This window comes from Scyliorhinus torazame, chromosome 13, assembly GCF_047496885.1.
Source record: "Scyliorhinus torazame isolate Kashiwa2021f chromosome 13, sScyTor2.1, whole genome shotgun sequence".
NCBI lineage: Eukaryota > Metazoa > Chordata > Chondrichthyes > Carcharhiniformes > Scyliorhinidae > Scyliorhinus > Scyliorhinus torazame.
In genome coordinates, this window is record NC_092719.1 from 54,867,557 (window position 1) to 54,885,699 (window position 18,143).

General features: G+C 44.0%; 1 protein-coding gene across 5 annotated transcripts in view; it reads left to right on the forward strand.

Moving 5' to 3' along the window:
• bltp3b (bridge-like lipid transfer protein family member 3B) overlaps positions 1–18,143 on the forward strand; it is a 217,589-nt gene that overhangs the window by 34,235 nt on the left and 165,211 nt on the right. The window contains exon 2 of one of the 5 annotated variants that reach the window (XM_072471541.1): positions 10,160–10,330. The exons of the other annotated variants lie outside the window; for them this stretch is intronic. The gene's annotated coding sequence lies outside the window, so the exon portion shown is untranslated. The remainder of the gene's footprint in view (positions 1–10,159; positions 10,331–18,143) is intronic. 5 annotated transcript variants of the gene reach the window in all.

Below are 18,143 nucleotides of genomic sequence, written 5' to 3' on the forward strand. Positions count from 1 at the left end.
AACTTCCTTACCCTGCTGCTACATTTTGATGCAACCCCAACATCCATAGTGGAGGGGAAGGCAGCCTGTTGACTTCCTACACCCTGTTGCCTGTGATGACCTTAGCGGGTGTCCTCTGGGGATCAGAGACCTGGGAGTCCCGGCCTGCTTTCAGAGCCCTGCTGTGTGGCAGTGCCACCTTCCTCAGTCTATGGAGCTGGAGCAGTCACAGGAAGAGGGGATTTGGACCCGCGGCATACTTCTGGAGACACCTGGGTAGATGACTCCAGGATATGAACCAGCCGACCCTCCTTGTGGGTGCCTGAGGTCCTCTGGCTGCTTCCTCAAGAGGAAGGGGCAACTGGAGTGAGCTCGAAGCCCCACACCATTCTGACATTGACACTGGTGGATGCCAGCAAGTACCTTTGCCATGAACTGCAGCAGTGCAGGACAGAAGACACAAAACAAGGTCTCTGTGGCGGCAGCTACTCTTCCAATATTGACCTCTTGTGCATTGGCCTGTCGGCCCGATCACCTCAATCCTTTATGGAGCCTTGCACCTGAGGAGTGCAGCAGACACGCCTTCCTGATTTTCCCTACCTTGCCTTTGGAGCTCCAGCAACTGAGGCATGAGTCCAGAGACTCATCGTCTGACTCTGACTCACCAAATCCCTGGTCTCCAGCAATCCTCAGAGTGCCGGCACACTTGGATGCTCTTGCCTCCACCTGCTGTCGATCAGACAGTGCAATGTATCACTGGATTGTGACGCCGAGGCTACTCTAAAACTCAGCCTCACCAAGGTGTGTGTTGTGAGCTGTGAGGATTCTTCTATTTTGGGGTCTGTGAGTTCATGATCCGTGCTGCAGTCAGAGCTGGGTTCGAGGTCCTGACTTGTGGACCTCCTTGGCTGCTTCCCGAAGTGCCTGTGAAATAGCGAAGGGGCCATTAGTGCATGGCAGGTGTCTGAGAAGCAGGTGACATGAGTCACAGCATGGTAGTCTGATGGATGCTCCTGTGCTGGATCCTCACATGGTTCAGCGCCATCGACCTCATCGCCAGCACAGGAATGGTTCACATATTTACCGGCTCGCTGAATAGCTCTCTCCTCAAAGTCAGCGAGGACCTTCAGTTCTGACATCCCTCCACTCTCCCTCTTGTGCACCAGCATGTCCTGCATGAAGAGAGATGGAGAGAGTATAAACAGGGCACCTGCCAGGGCAGATGGTAAGGATGTCTGGCAGGTGTATATGGTGAGTGGGACCAGGGAGATAATGAGGACATAACCTACAAGGGAGATGAAGGTGTGCGTGGGAGAGTTAATGGTGTCTTTTGAGCTGCCATTGAGTTAGATGTATGATGGGTCTGTGACTTTTGAGAGTTGTAAGTGGCAGAATGGAGAAAATGATTCATACTCATGTGGCACTGTACAGTTGTCCTCTTCTGCAGGGTGTTGGCATTGACCACCACTGGTATCACGTCCCATGCTGGATTTGTCAGCTTGGTTGCAGGCCTTTGCCCAAATCGTGGGCACAGTAAATTGTGGTGGGCCTCCACTGTGTCCAGCAGGCGCTCGAGGGCAGCATTGGTTAACTTGGGTGCAGTATATTTCCTGGGTCTGGCAGCCATCACTTCCCAGCAAACTCTGAAGCCTGCTAGCTGTGTGCAAGGACGGCCTTTAAATATGGTGCCTGGACCATTGAAATCCTGTGGTAATGGCGGGGTGGGCGAATCAGAGGCAGCCCGCCAGCGATACGGCATGGAACCTGTGCCTGAAAATTTCTTTTCACCAGATGCTGCACAGCATGGTGGAAAAATCCACCATTGCCGTCGGCGGGCTAAACACCACTTTCCCCCGCCCAAAATCGGACGTTGTCAATTTGAGATGATTCTGCCCATCGGAAAGCTACTTTGCAGCTATGGCAATGAATTAGAACAGTGATGTTCTGCAATGAATTTCTGTACTGCAGGTATGATTTCCTGCCAAAAGCCGTTTTGCATAAAAGGATGCGAGGGCAGTCAAAATGCAACTTTAGCAGTTTTCAGTAATTGTTTTGTTTTGCCTCGGCTGCTAACTATCCAAGTTGGGGCTTATCTGCAGTGTTTGAGCTTGAAATGGGTAATGCCGTTGAATGTTACAGTACCTAAATACAGAGCAACAGATTCAAAGTTTTACAGTGTGTATTGTATGTGTGTATATTGCTTGAAGATCGTTGTTATTAGATGATGTTTGCTGAGTAGAAATTATCACTTTTGGCTATGTGTGATTGAGATGCCAGCAAATAGTAAAGCCCATTTCCTTTAACCTTCCAAACAACAAAAGTAATGTAGATAGGAATTAACATGCTGTTGCAATAGATGTAGAGCTCTAGATGCAGGGTGAAAAATCTAGCTTCAGAACATACATCAAAGCATTTAATCAAACAAAAGATGCAGATTCTTATCCCATTGTTATTTCATTGAAACTCTTAAGATTTATGCTCATGTTGTGATTGAGAGCCATTGCTTTTCTTTTCTTGTAGATAAATGACCTGGACTTGGGTATAAGAAGGGATGACAAAAAACTTGGCCATGTGGTAAATAGTGAGCAGATATTAGCAAACCTCATGAGAGCATAAGCAGGCTGGTGAAACAGATAAACAAACGGCTAGATTCAATTAAATGTGGATATGTTTGAAGTGATGCTCTTTGAGGAGACACAACATGGTGTTTTTTTTTTTGGGGGTGGGGGGGGGGGGGGGGTCTGGGTTACCAGAACAGAAAGACCTGGAATGAGCATGACAAATTTTTGAAGATGGAAGGCCAAGTTGAGAAGTGGATCAGGAAGTGAATGGGACACTTGACTTTGTAAAATGGGGGTGATAAATACAAGACGGGGTCACGCTGAACCTCTACAAATCATGCACAATTCAGTGCACAATGCTTTAGGAAATATGTCCAAGATTCTGGAAAAAGAAAAAGGGTAATGACCTTTCCCAGGATGATGCCCGCGATGACTGTCTTCAGTTATGTAGATAGATTGCAGAAGCTGGGATTCTTCTTCGAGCAACGAAGTTTAAGGGGATATCCAAGAGAGGTATTCAAAATTCTATGGGGCACTGATAGAGCAAGAAGGGAAACCCTGTTTCCTCTGTCAAATGGGCCAGCAACTAGAGGTCATAGATTTTAAATATTGGCAAATATCTGGAATTAAAAGTCGAACGATGACCATGAAACCATTGTCAATTGTCATAAAACCCCCCAGCTAGTTCACTAATGTCCTTTAGGGAAGGAAATCTGCAGTCCTCACCTGATTGGCCTATGTGTGACTCCAGATCCACAGCAATGTGGTTGACCGTTAAATGCCTTCTGAAGTGGCCTAGCAAGACCCTCAGTTTTATCAAACTGCTACAAAATCAATTAAAAAAAAAAAAAAACCTGAGGACCACCCAGCATCGACCTAGGCACTGGAAACAACAACGGTTCTCAGGCCCTGTCAAACCTGCAAAGTCCTCCTGGGGGCTTGTGACAACACTGGGAAAGCTTGCAGACCAGCCGAGCAACAGCCTGACATAGTCATACTCACAGAACCATACCTTACGGGTAACGTCCCAGACACCACTACCACCATCCCTGGGTATGTCCTATTCCACTGGCAGGACAGACCCAGCAGAGGTGGCAGCACACTCAAAAAGGAGTTGCCCTGCAAATTCTCAATATCGGCTCCAGACATCATGAAGTCTCATGGCTTCAGGTTAAACATAGGCAAAGAAACCTCCTGATGACCATGTACCATCCACCGTCAGCTGATGAATCAGCACTCCTCTATGTTGAACACACTTGTAGGAGGCACCACATGTAGCAAGGGTGCAGTAAGTACTCTGTGCTGGGGACTTCAATGTCCCATCACCATGACTAGCTCAGTACCACCACTACTGACCGAGCTGGCCAAGTCCTAAAGGACATAACTGCTAGACTGGGCCTGCGACAATTGGTGAAGGAACCAACAAGAGGGAAAAATGTACTAGACCGCAACCTCACCGACCTGCCTGCTGCAGATGCATCTGTGCATGACCGCTGGTAGAAGTGGCCACCTTACAGTCTTTATTTTAAATATAAATTTAGAGTACCCAATTATTTTCTTTTCAATTAAGGGGCAATTTAGCATGGCCAATCCACTTAACCAGCACATCTTTGGGTTGTGGGGGTGAAACCCACGCAGACATGGGGAGAATGTTCAAACTACATTTGGACAGTGACCCAGGGCTGGGGTTAGAACCCGGGTCCTCAGCGCCGTAGTCCCAGTGCTAACCACTATGCTTGGTGCCTCCCTCACCGTACAGTATTTGTGGAGATGAAGTCCCATCTTCACATTGGTGATATCCCCCATCGTATTGTGTGGCACTACCATTGTGCTAAATGGGATAGATTCAGAACAGCTCTAGCAACTCCAGACTGGGCACCCATGAGATGTGTGGGCCATCTGCAGTAGCAGAATTATACTCAGCCACAATTTGTAGCCTCATGGTCCAGCATATCCCCCACTCCTACCATTATGACCAAGCCAGGGGAACACTCCTGGTTCAATGAAAAATGCAGACGGGCATGCCAAGAGCAGCACCAGGGATACTGAAAAATGAGGTGTCAACCTGATGAAGCTATAACACAGGACTACTTGTGCGCCAAACAGCATATGCAGTGAGTAATAGAGCTAAGCGATCCCACAACCAATGGAAAAGATACAAGATCTGCAGTCCTGCCACATCCAGTCGTGAATGGTGGTGGACAATTAAACAACTCACTGGAGGAGGAGGCTCCACAAATATCCCATGATGGGGGAGCCCAGCACATCAGTGCAAAAGATGAGGCTGCAGCATCTTCAGCCAGAAATGCCGAGTGGATGAACCACCTCTGTCTCCTCAGAGATCCCCAGCATCTCCCGTCCCAGTCTCAGCCAATTTGATTAACCGTCCATGATATGAAAAAATGGCTGAAGGTGCTATATACTGCAAAGTCTATGGGCCCTGACAATATTCCAGTAGGAGTACTGAAGACTTGTGCTCCAGAACTTTTTGCACCTCTAACCAAGCAATTTCAGTACCATTACAACGCTGGCATCTACCCAGCAATATGGAAAATTGCCCATGGATGTCCTGTACACAAAGCAGGACAAATCCAACCCTTCTAATTACCACTCCATTAGTCTACTCTCAATCATCAATAAAGTGATGGAAGGAGTCATCAACAGTGTTATCAAGCAGCACTTACTTAGCAACAACCTTCTCACTGGTGCTCAGTTTGAGTTCCGCCAGGGTCATTCAGCTCTTGAACTTATTACAGCCTTGTTTCAAACATAGACAAAAGAGCTGAACATCAGAGGTGAGGTGAGAGCGCCTGGCCTTGACATCGAGGCAGTATTTGACCAAGTATGGCATCAGGAAGCACTAGCAAAAGGAGTCGATGTGAATCAGCGGGGGGTGGGGGGGTGTGTTCACTGTTTGCACAATGTTCAGCGCCATCCTCATGCCGCAGACACTGAAGCACTCCACATATAAATGCAACAAGACCTGGAAAATATCCAGGTTTGGGCTGACAAGTGGCAAGTAATAGTTTGACCACAGAAGTGCCAAGCAATGACCATCCCCAGTAAGTGAGAATGAAACCATCGCCCCTTGACATTCAATGGCATTACATTCACTTAATCCCCCACTAACACACTGGGGGTTACCTTTAACCAAAACTGAAGTGGACTAGCCATATAAATACTGTGGCTCAAGAGCAGGTCAGAGGGTAGGAAGTCTGCAGCAGTCCACTTGATTGGCACCCCTTAAATAAGCATTCACTCCCTTTACCACTGATGCACAGTAGCCGCAGTGTGTACCATCTACAAGATTCATTGCAGGAACTCACCAAGGCTCCTTAGGCAGCACCTTCCAAACCACGACTACTACCATCTTAGAAGGACATGGGCAGCCGATACATGGGAACACCTATCACCTGGAAGGTCCCCTCCAAATCACTCACCGTCCTGACTTGGAAATACATCAGCGTTCCTTCACTGTCGCTGGGTCAAAATCCTGGAACTTCCTCCCTAATAGTGTAGTGGATGTATCTATACCACATGGTCTCCAGTGGTTCAAGAAGGGAACTCACCACCACTTTCTTGAGAGCATTTAGGGGTGGACAACAAATGCTGGCCTAGCCAGCCAAGCACACATCCCTTAAAAATGAATTTTAAATGATCTCCCACTATCACATTGCATTATTTGACAGTCATGTCAAGAATTACTTTGCTGGCTGACTGAACATAGGTGCATATTAAATGAAAGGCATTTAATAATTCAAATGCTGTATTTCTCCCTCTGGGAGCTGAATGAAATCTAGCTCAGTCAATGGTGCAATCATTCTTGCTTTCCTGTCACTTGCATCGAGCCAATAGGCACATTTCCGCTTGGCAGAATCTCCAAGCCACAAACTGAACTTAGCTTGATAGTAACCCAGTTGATTACATTTTACATTGCATGATTAGAAGGAGCAGTTCTCTTTGTCTTCATCCAGTACCTGATCTAGGAATGCTGGATAATTCTAAGTATAGGAGTGAAAACGTGTTTTAACCCTTAGAATCAATAACCTTCAACTGGAGCAAAGAAGCTCACCAAAGATTTTTAAAATGTAATTACATTCCCTGGCAGAGCATTTGTAAGAATCATCAAACAGCTGCCATGTTTATTTTCATGCAATGCAGTTTTCATATTGCAGTATAAACAGCAGTGGCGTCTGCCAGCTTCCATGAACGGAATAATTTAGTAGCTAAGAGGGACTTGCGTGGAGCCAGTTAGCATATTAAAGAATTCTCCTTCAGTTTTGGTTCTTTTTGCCCTATTAATAAAATTGAGAACTTACATAGCAAATTACAGATGTGAACTTTGTCATTTTGCTTTACCGTGTTGGCTACAAACCTGCTGTGTTGTGCCACTATGTTGTTTAACCTAGTGTAAGAATTGCAGGGTTCATGAGACTTCATGCTAGTGAATGCAGGAATTTTGTCAACTACAATGTTACGTTGTAACAAAGTAAAACACGAGAGTAATAGCCATTGCTTTTTTTTAAACCACAAAAGCAAGTTGCGTATCACTTGAATTTATCACTATTGCAATTGTTTATGATGCAGCATGTTATTTTCTCACCACCAGAATTGTTCTGACATTTTTTTTTTAAATTTCAAAAATATTTGTATATTCAAACCATTCCAACAAATTTGTGCATTATTACAAAACAAAATATACCCTTCACCACCCCGCTTAACAGCTGACAGTAACCAGCTCCTTAAAAAAGGTAATGAGCGGCCGCCACCTTGAGTAAAACCGCTCCCCCAATCCCCACTAAAACATATGCGTATGGTTCGCCGGCCCCCTAAAACATCTCTCACATTTATCCTCCACCCCGGGGAAGAACCCACTCATACACTCTCTAGTCGAGTGCAACCTTTGCAGCACCTTGAACTGTATCAAACTTAACCTCATACAAGAAGAGGTGGAATTGGCCCTATGAAGAGCTTTGCTCCACACCACCCCCGTCCAAGACCAACCCCAACTTTGGGTGCTTTTCTGATTGGAGGGCTGTGACTAGTGGTTTTCCGCAGGGGACCTTTGCTGTTCGTAGTATATATAAATGATTTGGAGGAAAATGTAACTGGTCTGATTAGTAAGTTTGCAGACGACACAAAGGTGGTGGAATTGCGGATAGCGATGAGGACTGTCCGAGGATACAGCAGGATTTAGATAGTTTGAAAACTTGGGTGGAGAGAAGGCAGATGGAATTTAATCCGGACAAATGTGAGGTAATGCATTTTGGAAGGTCTAATGCAGGTAGGGAATGTACAGTGAATGGTAGAACCCTCGAGTATTGACAGTCCGAGAGATCTAGGTGTACAGGTCCACAGGTCACTGAAAGGGGCAACACAGGTGGAGAAGGTAGTCAAGAAGGCGTACGGCATGTTTGCCTTCATTGGCCAGGGCATTGAGTATAAAAATTGGAAAGTCATGTTGCAGCTGTATAGAACCTTATTTAGGCCACACTTGGAGTATAGTGTTCAATTCTGGTCATCACACTACCAGAAGGATGTGGAGGCTTCGGAGAGGGTGCAGAAGATATTTACCAGGATGTTGCCTGGTATGGAGGGCATTAGCAATGAGGAGAGGTTGAATAAACTCAGTTTGTTCTCACTGGAACAACGTAGGTTGAGGAGCGACCTGATAGAAGTCTACAAAATTATGAGGGGCATAGACAAGAGTGGATAGTCAGAAGTTTTTTCCCAGGGTAGAGGGGTCAATTACTCGGGGGCATAGGTTTAAGGTGCAAGGGGCAAGGTTTTTAGAGGAGATGTATGAGGCAAGTTTTTTTTACACAGAGGGTAGTTGGTGCCTGGAACTCGCTGCCGGAGCAGGTGGTGGAAGCAGGGACAATAGTGACATTTAAGGGGCATCTTGACAAATGCATGAATAGGATGGGAATAGAGGGATACGGATCACGGAAGTGTAGAAGATTTTAGTTTCGACGGGCGGCATGGTCGGCACAGGCTTGGAGGGCCGAAGGGCCTGTTCCTGTGCTGTACTTTTCTTTGTTCTTGTTCTTTGCGGTTTTTTTCGAGAGCAAATTAAATCTAGAAAACTAGGCAAACCAACAGAGTTCTGTCTAAAACTACCAGCATTGGGAACTCTGGTTAATTAGTTATTTTTGTTCACCCTGAAAGCTAGGAAAAAAGAATCCAAGTGTTGGACTTCGAGTCCTGTAGTTGTTGAGATCATGCAACACAAATTTGGAGCCACCTGGAGGTCATTGTGCATTAACCACAGAAGTTAAGTACAGTGAGCATTTAGGAAGGCAAATGGTTGTTTAGCCTTCATTTAAGGGAGTTGGAATTCAAGCATAAAGAAGTGTATTACTGTGGGCAATATCTAAACTAGTGTGGATAATTTGAACCTCATTACCCAAGGAAGGATATACATGTCCAAGAGAGGTGCAACAAATGTTCACAAGTTTGTTCCTGGGATGAGAGTTGTTCTATGAGATGAGACTAACTAGAATTGGCCTGTGTTCTCTGGAGTACAGAAAAATGAAAGGTGATTTCATAGAAACATAAATTTCTTAGAGGGCATGAAAAGGTAGATGCTGAGAGATTGTTTCTAGTGGCTGCAGAGTCCAGAACTAAGGGACCAGAATCTCAGTCCATTTTGGATTGAGATGAGAAATTTCTTCACTCAAAGGCTTGAGTCTTTGAAATTATTTGCATAAAGATCTGTGGCTACCCAGTCATTGAGGATGTTCAAGGCTGAGGCAAATAAATGTTGTCGTAATCAAAGGATATGGAGATTGGATTGGAAAGTGTAGCTGATGTAAAAAATCACCATGATCTTATTGAATGATGAAGCACGCGCGATGGGCTGAATGGCTTACAAATCCTCCTATTTCTTGCCGCATTATGCATCAGCTGTTCTGTTACTAGACTATTGTGTAAGTGGTACAGTATATGTACATTAAAATTAAATACAACTTTGTTTCTTTATTGTACATTGGATAAGAAAATGGGGCAATTATTACTTTTACAGACATTGACTTCAATCAGACATAACCTATAGACATAACATATGGATTAGGACTGAGGTATACCATTCAGCCCCATGAGCCTGCTCCACAATTTGATAAGATTATGGATGATCTGATTCTGGCCTCTGCTGTACTTTTCTGTCTATCCTCTATAACCTTTTGACTCCCATGTCAATCAAGAATCTTATCTAGCTCAGGCACAAAATTATTCAATTTCTCTGCCCCACTGTTATGGAATGGGTTAAGAGACATTGCAATTAATTGTCTCATTTATGTTCAGTATCCATTAATTGACACTGATATGTAAAGGGGCTTCAAGTTAGAGTTTTGTGCAAAGTCTGTTGGAATGAACTAAATGTGTGTTTGTGAAAAAGGAACAAAACTTTAGACTCTTCATATCACAGCAACTAAACAGAATTCCAAAACTTTAGACTCTTCATATCACAGCAACTAAACAGAATTCCACAGTCAAACCACCACTCAAATTTGTTTGGTATTCAATTTGCAAGTTGTGGAAACAGCCGTTTAATGCAGCTGTTTAATGCAGAGGATGGTTGCTGTGTAAATGTGAAGTGTTGAAAGATACAACTTTTCCAGATCAAACCAAGGAGTGGGTGAGAAAAGAAAAAAAGGGATATATGGCTGAACCGAGGATAAAGATGGCTGGAGATGACTATCCTCCCTTATTTTCTGAAAGGGAATCGTACGACCAATGGAGAAGTGCAGTAGTTATGTGGACTAAAACTACTTTGGGAAAGAGAAAACAAGGTATGGCATTGGCTCTTTCTCTACCATATGGCAGTAAAATCCGAAACAAAGTGCTTTCTGAGCTGGAATTGGAAGAGTTAGACTCAGAAGTAGGCTGGAGACTTTAGTACATTATATGGATAAGATTTATGAGAAAGATGACTTGTTAAGTGCATATGAAGCATGGTTGGATTTTGATAAGTTCTGGAAAATGGAGGATATCTCCATGGAAAACTATATAATGGAATTTGGCAGACTATATAAAAGTCTGCAGAAACACAACCTGGAATTTCCACCGTGTGTGTTGGCCTTTAAATTACGTGACTGTGCTAGAGTGAGCAACATGGATAGGCTCCTGGTTTTGACAGGAGTTCAGTTTACTGATGAGGATACCTTATTCGAACAGATGACAAAAGCTTTACAAAGATTTCTGGGGAAACATTCGATTCCAATGGCTCTGATGACCTATATAGGTCAGCCTGCAATAAGGCAGAATATGGAAGATACACTACTACAGGATGGCGAAATCGTATGGCTACGAACAGGGCTCAAGACTATAGAAGGAGACCGAGACAAGGGAATTATGAAGACAGAAACCCAGTTAGAACCTAAAATAGGAAGATGAACCCCAGAAATGCACGGGGCATGATAAATCGATGTTTTTGATGTGACTCTCAATACCATTATGCTTTCAACTGTCCAACTCGTTATGATAGAGTGTTTGAAGCGACACATGAACACGGAAGAGTCAGAAGAGGAAAAAGATAGTGACCAGAAAGAAGGCATTGTCCTATTGACAAGCAGTTTTACGCCGGTAATGAGGGTGTTGGTTGCAGAATCCTTCAACTGTGCTGTATTGGACAGTGGCTGCACATCTACTGTGTGTGGAATTGACTGGTTAAAATGTTATCTGGACTCCTTGAATGCTGAAAATCGTAACAAGGTTAAGGAATTTGAAAGTTCCACAAGTTTCAGGTTTGGGGATGATAATACTCTGAAGTTGCTGAAAAGAGTGGTGATCCCTTGCAATATTGCCGGAGTGAATCATTTCATTAGCACGGATGTTGTATCAAGTGAGATACCTTTGCTTCTGAGCAGACCGTCGATGAAGAAAGCACACATGAAACTGGATACGGAACAGGATAAGGCAACAGTTTGTGGAAAGACGGTGGACTTACAATTTACACAGTCGGGACACTATTGTATTCCATTACTGACAAATAATATTTCAAGTAGAGTGGTTAAGGGTGTGTTAATGGCAGTTGAAAATGGGACTTTAGCTGATAAAAAGCTTGTGGTATTAAAACTGCATAGGCAATTTGCACATCCGTCTCCTCGGAGGCTGAAAAATTTATTAAAGGATGCAGGGGTAAGGGATGACGACTATACTAAACTGATAGAACAGGTTAGTGACCGCTGTGAAGTTTGTAGGAAGTACAGAAGGACACCAGCACGACCGATAGTAACCCTACCTTTGGCCAGGGAATTTAACGACATTGTGGCCATGGACCTTAGGATCTGGGATAAAGCAAGTAATATATTTATTTTGCATTCTGTAGATTTAGCAACCAGATTTAATCAATCAAAGATTGTAAGAAGTAAAGAAAAGAGTAATTCTGGATCAAATCGTGGAAAAATGGATAGGGACAGGAATGGGTCCACCGGCAAAATTCCTTACGGACAATGGGGGAGGATTTGCTAATGATGAGTTTAGGGATATGCATGAAAACGTGAATATCAGAGTTATGAATACGGCTGCAGAAAGCCCATTTAGTAATGGTGTCTGTGAAAGAAACCATGCTGTCATCGATGACATGGATTGACCAAATTGCAGGCGAAATTCAGCTTTAGCATGGGCAGTACATACAAAGAATTCATTGCAGATGGTTGGCGGCTATAGTCCTTATCAATTAGTGTTTGGTAGAAATCCTAAAATTCCGTCCATTTTGGATGACCAGCCTCCAGCTTGGGAGGGGACTACAATTAGCTCTGGTTTTGCTGAACATTTAAATGCATTACATAGCAGTAGAAAAGCTTTTTTGGAAGCAGAAGTCTCTGAAAAAATTCGCAGAGCTTTAAGACATAACGTACGGCCATCAGGTGCCGTTTTTCAGCAAGGAGGCATGGTATACTATAAGAGAGACAATTCTAATGAATGGAAAGGCCCAGGGAAGATCATAGGCATAGATGGCAAAACAATTATTTTGCAACGTGGTAATCAAACTGTTCGGGTACATTCATCAAGGATAATGGATACAGATTACAAATTTTCAAATTTAGACAGAGCAGACAGACACGATGAGGAACCAGAGTCATCTGGTACGCATGTGTTACAGAACTATGAGGACCAATTAACTGATATAGTAAGGGTTTCTGTGGAGGAACACAGCACTTCTGATGAATTAGAACAGGCCATTTTTCCGAAAGGGCAACTGCCAAAAGTTGGTACAAAAGTGACATACTTGCTAGAAGGGTCTAGTCAATGGAAGGATGCAACTGTTATTAGTAGAGCAGAGAAGGCCACTGGAAAGTATAAACATTGGTTGAATGTACAACATTCAGGGGAAGGAGTCAAGACAATGGATTGGGAAAACAAAGTCCAAAAATGGAGGGCACAGAAACGCAGTGCCAGTTCAGATAGTACATCGGATAGTGAACAGGTCTGCAGGAAAAGGTAGAGAACTATTGAAAGGACATCCCACAGCAGAAGGGAAAGATCAAGCAGTAGCAGTACAGAACGAGATACCAGGCGGGAGAGAGGACGTAGTTTATCAAGATCTCGGAACATGAGTAAGACTACGAATACTAATAGGAGTAGAAGCCCACGTGCACGTGAGATTTTGGTGGCTTCAAATAAATTAGATGAAAAAGTTAGCAAAGAAGCTAAACAGCAAGAATTGCATAGTTGGCGTGAATTTGGGGTATACACGAAAGTACCGGATAGGGGACAAAGAGCTCTATCCCACAGATGGATTTGCACGGAAAAGGTTCTTCCGGATGGAACTTATAAGGCAAAGGCCAGGCTTGTGGCAAGGGGATTTGAAGAAAACTTAGAAGATCAGGATTTAAGGGTAGATTCACCTACAGCAGGAAGGGTTATTTTAAAGATCTTCTTTGCTCTATTAGCCACAAAGGCATGGGAATGCAAATATATAGATATAAAAGCTGCCTTTTTGCAGGGGCATCAGCTCCAGAGAGACATTTTTCTCCGTCCTCCTAAAGAAGCAGCTGACACAGAAGCGGTACTCTGGAAGTTGAACAAATGTGTATATGGATTAAATGATGCATCTGGAGTCTGGTATTTTTCGGTAAGGTCAGTTTTGTTCAAGTTAGGCTGTTGCCAGTTGAAAGCAGATCCTGCAATGTTTTACTGGCACTATAAAGGAAACCTTTCTGGCATTTTTATGATGCATGTCGATGATTTTTTGTGGGGTGGGACTAGTGATTTTGAAGCTATTGTAATTTTTGGTTTGAGGAAAGAATTCAGGGTTGGAAGTCAGGCTTCCGGTGCATTTAAATATATTGGACTGGAAATTGGACAGACTAAGTTAGGGGCAACTTTACGTCAGCAATCTTATTTGGAAAGCATCAGCCAAATAGCAATTAGTCGTGGCCGTGTTTCACAAAAAGACGCAATGGTTTCAAAGATAGAAAAAGAGCAACTGCGAAGTTTAATTGGGCAACTGAACTGGTTAGGTAGACAGACTAGACCGGATGTGAGCTTTGATGTCTTAGAGATGAGTACAAAAATGAATGACCTGAAAGTGGAAGACATAATAAGAGCAAATAAAGCGTTGGCCAAACTAAAAATGCAGGAGTGTGTTTTGAAGTTCCCGGTTTTAGGTGACCGTAGGCACATGAAACTCATAGTTTATAGTGATGCGTCCTATGCAAGTTTATGTGATGGGATTTCAAGCGCAGGAGGTTTTATAATTTTCCTTTTGGGGAACAATGGTAAATGTTGCCCGCTTGTGTGGGAAACAAAGAAAATCAGGAGAGTGGTAAAAAGCACTTTGGCTGCTGAGACGTTAAGCCTTGTGGATATGGCCTTTTATATAAGTCAGATATTGACAGAAATTTTGGGATTAGGGGATTTGGGTAATATACCAATTGACTGTCACATTGACAATAAATCCCTGCAGGAAAATGTGCACTCTACAAAAAGTGTCAATGAAAAGAGGTTACGGTTAGACATCGCAAGTTTGAAGCAGATGTTGGACAGAGGGGAAATAACAAAAATTAAATGGGTCGACAGGAGCTATCAACTTTTTCCGAAAAGAGGGGCGAGTTCACAGAAACTTTTGGATATTGTCAATGAAGGGCGCTTGTTTCTGTGACTTTTTTTTTTCTTTCTCGCCCAAACAAAAAAAAAGGGCGGAGGGAAATCATGTGTGTGTTTTTGAGTTTCTTGAAATTTTGTTTTCACCTAATTTTTTTTCTGCAAGGAATGGGAGACTTAAGTAATGGGTTAAGAGACATTGCAATTAGTTGTCTCATTTATGTTCAGTATCCATTAATTGACACTGATATGTAAAGGGGCTTCAGGTGGCCTCTGTCAGGTGATGTGTAGTTAGAGTTTTGTGCAAAGGCTGTTGGAATGAAATAAATGTGTGTTGGTGAAAAAGGAACAGAACTTTAGACTCTTCACATCACAGCAACTAAAATGTCTAACACCCACTGCTCTGTGGGGAACAGAATTCCACAGTCAAACAACCACTCAAATTTGTTTGGTATTCAATTTGCAGGTTGTGGAAACAGACGTTTAATGCAGCTATTTTTTTCTTCTGTCATCTTCATAAAAGCACTTGTGAATATTGTGCAGCTGAGTGTTCTTAGGCTTTCTGCTCAGTACTATGTAAGTGATGTTAATTCCAACAGCAATTGTGGAACCAGGCTTTTATAGTAAAGGTTAATTTTTGAAGGTGTTGCCCTTCTGCAGGCTAATTAAAAGAGAGGCCTTTGAGAATGAGCACTTAACTGTGCCTTTACAGTCTTTGAATAAATGGATATCTGATCGTGCCTGGAGGTGTGCATTTCCAAAATGACACTCGTACTGCACATGCAATGCATTAACAAGAAGTGAGTTTCCATATCCTAATTATAGTGTCGTAATTTAAGTGATAAGAAGCCCTTCATTTAAACTAAATGCTCCGGTTCCTTGTAAAGTACATGAAGACATTTTCTATTTGACCGTAAATCCAAGTTTTCAAAATTCACATTCTAGTTGCATGTGATATGGAGCTGCTCACTTCTTTTGGCATTTCACTTTTTGATGTTGGGTATATGTGAATGCATGACGCAATAAGTTTAATCTTGAAGGAAATCATATGACATGTCAATCTTAAGTGATCACGTCATTGCTTCTTTACCCTTGTGTTATTCTTCTTGCTGCTAAAATCCCTGATATCTCTGGAATTCCTGATCTTCAGCAAACAGCACTTATTCAAGTGAGTGAGGATGGGAAAATGGAATCATGGGTTAATTATGTGAGGCTTGTTCTGAGCATTATCTTGATGATTTCTGCATGGGTTCCTCCGGGTGCTCCGGTTTCCTCCCACAAATCCCGAAAGACTTGCTTGTTAGGCGAATTGAACATTCTGAATTCTCTCTCGTTGTACCTGAACAGAGTGTGGAGACTAGGGGACTTTCACAGTAACTTCATTGCTATGTTACTTGTGACACTAATAAAGATTATTATTATGGCAGGGGTGGCACAGTGGTTAGCACAGCTGTCTCACGGCGTCGAGCTCCCAGGCTCTATCCGGCTCTGGGTCACTGTCCATGTGGAGTTTGCACATTCTCCCTGTGTTTGTGTGGGTGTCGCCCCCACAACCCCAAAGATGTGTAGGGTAGGTGCATTGGCCACGCTAAATTGCCCCTTAAGTGGAAAAAATGAATTGGGTACTCTAAATTTATATTTAAAAAAATATTATTATTATGACTGAAAATGACAGAAACTAGGAACAAATTTATTGTTTCCCCACTGGTGTCAAGGGAATTATTGCACTGTAGGGTGTGGCACTAGGTAACTTTCCCTTTTGGAGAGCCAGTACAGACACCTACAGGCTAAATGAACACCATCTCTGCTGTAACCATTCTGTGAACTATAGAGTGATATTGAGGGAATTTATCCCAATCGATATGTGAGTAATTAATGTTTGAGGAGGGGAAGGAATTTCTGAAATATGTTCAGGAGTGCTTTCTTGATCATCATGTTCTCAGCCCAACCAGAAAGGAGGAATTGCTGGATCTGGTGCTGGGAAATAAGTGGAGGACCACTTGGGAGCGTGAGCATCCTACCATAAGGTTTAGATTAATAATGGTGTAAAGTAGAAGGTCTAGATTGGAAGAGGACTATGATCCATGGAATGAGAAGGGATCAATCCAGATTATAACAGCCTAAGAAAAAGCTATTCCCAATAGCTGGTGGTACTGGGGGACTCGGATTTCAGATTATGGGCAAGAGATCCAGGGGGTATGTGAAAATAAATGTTTTTACGCAATGAGTGGCAATGACCCTTGCTGTTCAGGATGGTGGTGGGAGTGGAAACAATCTATGATTTACAAAGGAAATAAACCTGCAGGACCAGAGGGTGGATCAGAGGAGTGAGACTGAGCGCATTGCTCTGCAGAGAGCCAGCGCGGACTCAATGGACCGAATAGCTGTCTTCTGAGCCGCAAATGACACTTGTAGTAATATCATGGTTGTGTTGTAATTCATGGAGCACGTCGCGGCCGCTGCAGGCCGCCGCTGTGCGCGTGAGCGGCCTCTGAACCAGAAGTGCTGGGGGCCGTATCGGCAGCTAGAGCTGTGAGCACCACGCTGCCTCCCCGATAGCCCCAGCAAAACGGGGAATTGGTGGCCTTTTGACGTCAATTTTCCGGGCACAAAAGACCACCGCTTTCATGCCGGCATGGGGACTTAATCTCTCAAATCGAGAATCCAGCCCAAGATATTTAAAAAATATATTTTTATTGGTATTTTCAATTTTTACACAGTTACTCTGTATCACTATGTTTAATATTTGCAGCATGTGTGGATCTTAAATACATCTTGGCATCTTCTGTCTTGGTGTGCCTTCCTCGTTCTCCCCCCCCCCCCCCCCCCCCCCCCCCCCCTCCGACCCCCTCTTGGTATTCTCCTTTTCGTTCAGGGTGTACTGTCCCCCAGCTCCTGATCTCCCCTTTTCCCCCCCCCTTCCCTTTGTGCTTTCTGCTGTGTCTGCCTTGCGGGGTGGGAGGGGGCCTTGCGCCCCCACCCTCTCCCTCTGTGCTGCTCCCCTCAGTTCCCCCGAGTTCCCACCCTCTTCCTCCCCGCAGAGTTGTGTATTCCTCTCTGTCTTCCGTCTCTCACGTTTTCCTCTTGTCACTGTTGGCTTCGCACAGGTCTTGGAACAGGCCGACAAATTGTTTTTGAGCAAGCCTTCCCCCAATCCTCGGATGGTGTGTTTGATCTTCTCCAAGTGGAGAAATTCCGCCAGGTCTGCCAGCCAGTCTGCAGCTGTGGGTGGTGCTGCTGATCGCCAGCTGAGCAGGGTTCTCCGGCTTGCAATTAGGGAAGTGAAAGTTGGGGGAGTCGGCCCTCTTCCCCATGTGTAGCTCTGGCTGTTCGGATGCCCTGAAGATTGCATTCTTGGGCACGGCTACACCCTCACCCCTAAAACCTTGGACATTGTCTCGGATAAGGCTGTCCAGAGCCGTACAAGTTTGGGGCAAGCCCAAAACATGTGGGTTTGGTTGGCTGGGTCCCTCTGGCACCGCTCACACTTATCCTCGACCTCCAGGAAGAACCTGTTCATTCGGGTTCTGGTTAGGCGAGTTCTGTGCACCACTT